The 7,849-nt window shown below is 37.9% G+C and overlaps 1 pseudogene; it reads right to left on the reverse strand.

The window, feature by feature from the left end:
• Nucleotides 1-4,545: 4,545 nt before the first annotated feature.
• Nucleotides 4,546-4,641, reverse strand: LOC127671401 (uncharacterized; annotated as a pseudogene).
• Nucleotides 4,642-7,849: the final 3,208 nt, after the last annotated feature.

Genomic DNA, 7,849 nt, shown 5'->3' on the forward strand with positions numbered 1-7,849 from the left:
ACCTAGACTGACTTTCATGGTCCAACATTGAATAACAACAAAAAAATCAGCAAAGTGAATCCTAATGATATTTTGTTACAGTCAGTGCCTTGCTCAGTCATCATCACAGAAGTTTCTTCTTGTAGCAGATGAGAACAAATACAGAGATCCACATCCAGACATTATGCAGAGTGAGAGACCTTGGAATACCTAGTGCTAAAAGGGGTGTCTCCATCAAATTCCTCCCTTTAGAGCACATGAAACCAAGAGGAAGAGGGGGAACAAAGAATGTAAGAGCAAGAGGGAATAAAGGATATCAAAAGAACAACACCCTTGGGATCAGGATGAGCAAAGTTTATATGAACTGAGATTGAGGCAGCATGGACGAGGCCTGCAGAGGGTTGCACCAAGTCCTTTGCATACATATTATGTCTTCCAGTTTAGTGTTTTTATGGTATTCTGAGTGTGCAAACATGCAGGTATCTGTTTCTTGTGCCTTCTCTTGGGTTCTTTTCCTTCTGTTTATTTGTTTTCTGCAATTCCAATGAGTTAGTTTTGTCTGATACATATTATATTATATTTATTATATTATGTTACATTACATTATTATATTTATCCCTTAGAAACTAATTTGTCTTCTAAGGAGACAGATCTGGATAGGATGGGAGGTAGAAAGAGTAGAGGGAGGAGAGACTGTAATCAGGATATATTGTGTGAGAAAAAATATTTGTTGTATAAAAAAAAGGGAAACATTTAAAACAAACAAGAGTTTAAATGCTTTTATCAAAACAAATGATTGTGTTAAAGATTAACATTACTCTTTTCAATTTGCATGATTGTGTGTAGCTCTCCTTCTTTCGTGCACTGCTATCCCTCCCCATCTTGCTCTCCAGGTTCCATTTCCCCCAAAATGTTAAGGATTTTAAGTTCTTGCTCTTTAGACATAGTCTTTTATTTTAAGGTTGTTTATTCTCAATGAAGTCATATGTATAGTTGATCCTTGGTAGCTATAAAAAAAAAATCCACATCAACATCACACTGGAATACTCAGAAAACAAACTGTGTCAAATGAATAAAACTGCTTTAAAATTAAACCAAAAAAAATGAAGTTTGATAGGGTGTGACTTTAAAGATTTTCTTGATCAGAGAGAAGTTCTTGTCTTGTGGCAAGTCAAAACCACAGTTAAATTTTGTAAAATGCAATTGTCTCATTTTTTAAAGTCAAACTTTTTATATTTCATATAGTAAAATAATAATAGAGAAAGGATTGTTTACTGCATGTCACAGTATAGAAGGAAGAGAACAAGATGTAACATACAAAATGTACTTTTTCTAACTAATCTTCCACGTGCATGCGCTCAGTGGAGGCTATACATTTTAAAGAGAGAGCTTATCTCATGAAAACATTCATTAGGAGGCAAAGATGGACACACTATTCTTGGAATTAGAAAGTTGAAGAAATGTTGATCCAGGCTGCCTTTTGCTGATTTTATGAGATAGGATGGCTAATGAAATTATAGAGACGTAGTTCAGTTCATGGCATTATATTGAAAATTGGACATTGCAATCAAGCTGCATGTAAAAACACATAGTCTTCTATTTTCTTCTATCCCCAACTCATTATCAAAGTCACAGCTTTTTAAAAATTAAAAATAATTGCAAAACTCTGTAGTATAAGAAATGGTTGGATTTGCATCATTGAAATGGAAATGAATAGCTGTAGTTCATACATTTCTGCATAGCAATGTATGAATGAACATGGTCAACTCATTGTACACTCATTGTTAATGAATACTTTTTTCTAAGCTCTTTGTTGTTATTCAAAATATATACGAACATTAATTCACAAATGTGTCTTTGCACACTCATTTCAGAATTCTTCTAGTTAAGAAGTTCTGATATAACACATTACCATCATTGCTTCATGTGGATTGTTGAGATCTTCTTTTCCTGGTCCCCTTGCATCTTAGTGATCTTTTGATACTAAATTCTTCTGCCAATCTTATATGAATGAAGATTTTTTTCATTTTATGTGTGGGGACATTTATATTTCATTTTTGAAAAACTTGAGGAATAGGATCCTAGAGTGACAGTCTTTTCTAACAATTGGAAATAATTTGTCTGGATTTCTCCATTATGTTGTTGAGAAATTACCTGTGAGATTTAAACACACATTTTGGCAGGCAATCTCTCCTCTCTTTCACTGCAATTTAAACTATAATCTTTGTTACCAGTGATCTAAATTCTCAATGCATCGAGTGAAATTTTTTGAATCATCTTATATGTAATTGGATGGAAGTTGTTAAATCAGTTAGATACTTTTATTATTTTTTGAGTAAATTCAGCTATTTCTTTCTCTAATGACCCGTCCAGCAGGTCCAGTTATTCCAGGGTCTCGAAGAGGCACTACCTGAGGGTCAAAAATGGGGGGGAGAGAAAAGGGAAGCTAAGCACGCTAACAAAATCAGAATCAGTCTGGGTTGTGTCAAGGCTTCATTTAACGTCGGGGAGACGAACGGGTTTTAAGGCTTACAGAGAAGGAATTGACCTTCACACAGGAGCAAAGGAGAGAAGGGCAGAGACACCCCTAGCGATGGAAGCAGGAAGCAAGGAGGTCATCCAAGTGGGGACACCCGGAGTTAACCCGGCAGGAACATTCAGCGGTTAGGGCAGGAACATCTTGTGGTATTCTCGGGAATCTTCTCACACCGATAGCTCAAGGAGAAGGCTCTAGTTAATTGTTCTTCCTTCTCCGCAGCCACCACCTTAGGGCTGTGAGTAAGCATAAGTCCGAATAGCTCGGGACAGCTTCCCACACTCTAATATACTTCCTTCCATTCCCTCAGAATACCACTTGTATAAGAATGTCACGCTCTATTACAAGTATGAGTGAATGTTTTATAATATATTCTGATCTCTAATTTGATACCTCTTCCAAATTTACTGATGCTCTCTGTGTTTCTTCACTGTTTTTCTAACATAAAGCAGATTACTTTTAAAAATCCAAAGTGACACATTAGTGTGGTAATGTCACGAGGAAACTTTTTACTTTGAATGCTAATGTAAAAATTTATAGAAGTAACCAATATGGGCTGGAAAGATGGCTCAGTAAAGAAATTTGCCGCGCAATACTCAAACCAGAGTTTATATGCCAGTACTTGCATAATAAACTACACATCCCGAAAACACCTGTAACTCCAGCTTTGAGGAAGAGCAAACCTCTTTTGGTTGCCACACATGAAAAGGCATATGCATTTGCACATCCTTATATAAACACTCAGACTCCACCTGCAGACATGAAACTAAATAAAATAAATTTGTTCGTAACGTTAAAACATATTCAGACTTGTCAAATCCGAATATTATAGCAAATAGCTTTTGAAAGTTCTCTTTATGTCCTAAGCAACAACAGCATGTGAATTTAATGAAGCAAAGACTCTCTTTACTACTCTATTTTAAGTAAGGCATGGTGGCACACACCTTGAATCCTAACACTTTGGAGAAAGAAGTAGGGGGATGAGGAGGTACAATCCAGTTTTGGCTACACATCAAATTTTAGGTCAGCTTGGACTACTAGAGAAAATAGTCAGAACAAAATTATTGATTATATTTAATAGTTATTATAGGATATATTTGTATATTCTGAACATATTTCTCTTTTTAAGATATTTTTTAAATGTTTTTTTAAATTCTTTGTGAATTTTACATCATGCACCCCCCCCCATTCCACTCATCCCTCCCCCTTGTACCTGCCTGTTGCTGCACACAGCAACAGGTGAACCTGATACCTGAAAGAGAGTCCTGGGGATGTATGGGGAGGCGGCAAAAGGGAACTATTTGCTGATCGGAGACTGAGACTTTAATAAATGTTAGTAAATATACAGCTTGAAAGGACCCCCTCCTCCCAGGCATCGAGGTTGTCTGCTGAGATCAGAGCACTTCAGGTCTAGCAGATCCAGAATGTTTCTGAGGCTTCCAAGTGAGGGCAGCAGCCTGTGCTGTTCTCTAAAGAGCAAAGGCCAGGAACTGCACAGGCTGAGAGCAGAGGCTGAAGAGCCCAGCTCAAACACTGGAGGAGGAAGGGGCACCTGCCCTCTGCCCAAATAGAGCGGGGCAGGGGTGGGGGGAAGACACTGTGATGGAAGCCGTAGGGTGTTACAGTGTGTCCCACAGTATACCCCTTTGTCCACACTTCTTTGCTTGCAGATGTTCGTTGCAGTAACTCATTGGTCTGGTATGAGCCTCTGGCTCTTGTCACTCTATCAAAACTGAAATCATATTGGCTCTCCTCTTAGATATCCTGGTGTTCCTTTGAGTCATGGAGATCTTGTCATTTTAGATCTGTAGGGCCAGATTCTTTATGCACTCCAGCAGTTCATTGATGAGGTAGATGCTGGGGTGGGCCAATTCAAAGTCCTGGGAGGTATTTGATCTGCTCAGCCTGCAGGTTCTCCTGCTCTCATAACTGGTGGTCAGCTCAGGCTTGCTTCTTGCCCAGGCCCGTAGCCCTAGGCAGGTTTCTTCTAATCTCTGTCTCACTCAGCATCAGACTCACATATGTCCTGGAATGTTGGGCTACTCCTTACTCAGATGTTCACAAGTCAGAACATAGACATAGCCTCTCCTCTCTGCCACCTACTGAGCCACAAGTGTCATAGCAGTTATAATTCTTATTTATTTTGGGAATATTTTATTATGAGTTTCTGTCATCACACCCATGTACATAAAACCTTTTATACTTAATTTGGTGTATTACCCGAGTTCAAATTGAAAGATGGACTTTAAGACCAATATAGCTGATCACTATGATACAGTGCCAACTCAACACAGGAAACACAGGATATGTTTCTCAAAGTTGACAGAAAAGCTAAAGTTTCCAAAGCTCTAAATTATACCCACACATGAAGAGGGAGGAGGGGAGGGAGGGAAGGAGGGTAAGAGATAAAGAGAAAGAGGAGAAAGAGGTTCACACACATGTACAGAGAAGGAGAAAGAGATAGAGATAGAGATAGACAAAGACAGAAGGGCAGAAAGGTGAATTCTGTATGTTATGGAGTCATTAGAACAAAATCATATATACATCCAGTATGCTCCATTGTACGAAGAAAGTACAAAACAAATTCCAGGTAACAGCAAAGCTCTGTTGCTACTGCAGTTGATGCCTGGCACATTTTACTAGCTTCTGCATCTTCTGGATAAACATCTCTGGTTTCACATGTGGAGATCTTTATATATGCCACATTTAGATTCTGTCAATGGGGTTTTGCTAAAAAGCTATCATTCTTGCCCCCTCTTTTCATCTTAATAGTGCCTTCTTAACTAAAGAGTTCTCTGACGACGACGCCACATTCAAGTCAATAGTCAAATGACAACAGCTTGATAGCCTTGGATTCTCATCTCAAGTAAAAATCATTCAACAAAGAACTATCATTTGAACCAGTTTATAAAAGCCAGAATGCAAAGATAATTTTCTCATTTGCCTTGGACCACTCCATTCTATGGAGACCAGGAAAATATCTATAACACACTCAATAAGGGTTTAGAATGAATTAATATCAACCTATAATAACTTCCTACAAACACAGCAATGGCTAGGTTAAATTCAATTCCTGGTTTCTAAGAGCATACAAGTAGAACAAGCTAAGAACCAGTATGGTGGACTAACAACACAGGGCACAGTGACATTTGTGTTTTACTTTATAAGCTGCTGTTTTCTAGGGCCACTTAGGTATAATATATATATATATATATATATTATATATAATATATATAATATATATAATATATATATTATATATATTATATATATTATATATAATATATATATATATATATATATATATATCACTGTATTGTTTACGGTTCTGATTATCATGACCCTCGTCTCCAAAATGCTCAAAGGTCATTATCATTAAGTGATCTTTGTTTTTTCTATTTGAGATTGCTCTTACCTCCCTCCCTCCACGGCAGGGCTCTATATAAAGCCATCTGATTAATTGATAATAGATGCCTAGTTAACTGATTCTATCCTTGGCAACTTTAAGGCAATTATCTTGCTCATACGGAATGTGACAAAAAAACAGGGAAAAAAAACCAGGTTGATTTTTTTTTTCTCAGTATCAAAGTTGATATAATTTAGTTGCTGTTAAGCTTTTTAGAACTTGAATTTCACTCAAGATTTTGCTCACCTCACAGATACTTGCAAATTTTAGGCGCCTAATTAGCATTCTTTGAATAGGTGGATTGAAGCTTTTCCATAAATATCTTCCAAGGTTGAGGTGAAATAGATTCAGTTTTCTTGTGTTCTTAAGTAGTCTATCCCTAAGCAGTCTGTAGCCCAAATAGAAGTAGGAAAGTGTTTAGTCTTAAAGTGTTGGTGCAATTTTTTTGGCTGTGTTCCCAGTGCTTGGACACTTCCAGAAAACTTGAAATCAGTAGGATGGTCTGTTGTTGAATCCCCTCAGTTCTTAAACTTAAGTTCTCTGCTCCATAAAATTTATTTGTTTGTTTGTTTGTTTGTTTTGCTTCTAGAAAGCAATACTGGAGTGTGCATTTTATTTGTATCTGGTCTGAAAATGTACAGCCATCTTTGTGTATGAACAATAGTAGAACCAGTAACAAGCTTAACACTTTTTTTTTATTCATTTTTCTTCTTCTGTAGTGACCTCTATACTATTAAATATGTTTGCCATGATAAGAGGATTCCAACAAGGACTCATCAAAGGCAATTGCCGTGAGAGACCCCAACTCAATATTTTTAGACCCCAGCAATTACCTTAGCACTGAGTCACTGAGTAACTTGCCTTTCCACCCTTAGCTTGAGACCTTTGGTCTCAAGAGATAGTCCACCCTGTCCCAGGAACTAGCTCACCACATTCTTGACACATCTGATGACTGGCCCAATGTTTAACTATACAATGCCCCAAGGACGTTTGCTCCAGATAATCTCTAACCTTCCTTAAGGCATAAACTATTGCCTGACTTGCTCATTCTGTAGTTCCCATCCCCCCGTCATGATTTGCCCTCCACCCCTTGCCTTGTGATTTTTCCCCTTTAAATACCCCTGACTTCAGTTGCTCAGGGTCCTGCAGTCCTCTATCCCTATGCAGTGTATGACTGTGAACCCCAGAGGCTCTGGGATAAAAATCCTCTTGCTAATTGCATCAAGAGAGTTTCTCACAAGTGATATGGGTGTCCCTTTTGGGGGTGTGGGGCACTGGGGTGCCCTCGGTTTTTTGGGGGAGTTTTACGGCTGCAATTTGGGTGAATTCAAGTTTGTGGATAGGGATTCTGCTTTTGGCATCGTGCTTCTGCTCAGTTGCTGACAGGAGTTTGTGGCTACTGTGATTTTGTGGGTGAGCAGCTCTGAGACATGCTGTATTTCTCATTTTGATGTCTGGAACAGATCGGAGGGAGATACTGCCTGTATTTTTAAAATTATTCTTTCCATTTCAAACTCATTTCTTGTCTCAAGGTATCTCTGTCATTTCCTTCTTCATCTCTCACTTTCTTTGCCTTTGCTGTATTTTCTTCAACCCAGGAATAGACTTTCTCCCCATTGTGAATCTTAGAAGTGATTCTGCAGAAAAGTAAGTAAGCACAATGAGATGACACTGTCCCCAAAGTCACTTAAAGATTTTCCCATGGTTACCTGGATTGAACTGACTAGCACTATCCCTCTGTCCTCTTTTAGGTGAGTTTCAATAGTTTCCTTAAATAATAGTTTAAGTATACTTAAAATCCTTTGTAAAAATGAGTATGCCCAAAATATAAATAACAATAATTATTGGTCATTTCCTATAGTTTTGGAAGAAGCTGTCTGCATTTAAAATTACAAAGGGTACTGTCTTCTTTTTGTCAATATGAACAC

The sequence above is a fragment of the Apodemus sylvaticus genome, chromosome 20 (assembly GCF_947179515.1).
Source record: "Apodemus sylvaticus chromosome 20, mApoSyl1.1, whole genome shotgun sequence".
Lineage (NCBI taxonomy): Eukaryota > Metazoa > Chordata > Mammalia > Rodentia > Muridae > Apodemus > Apodemus sylvaticus.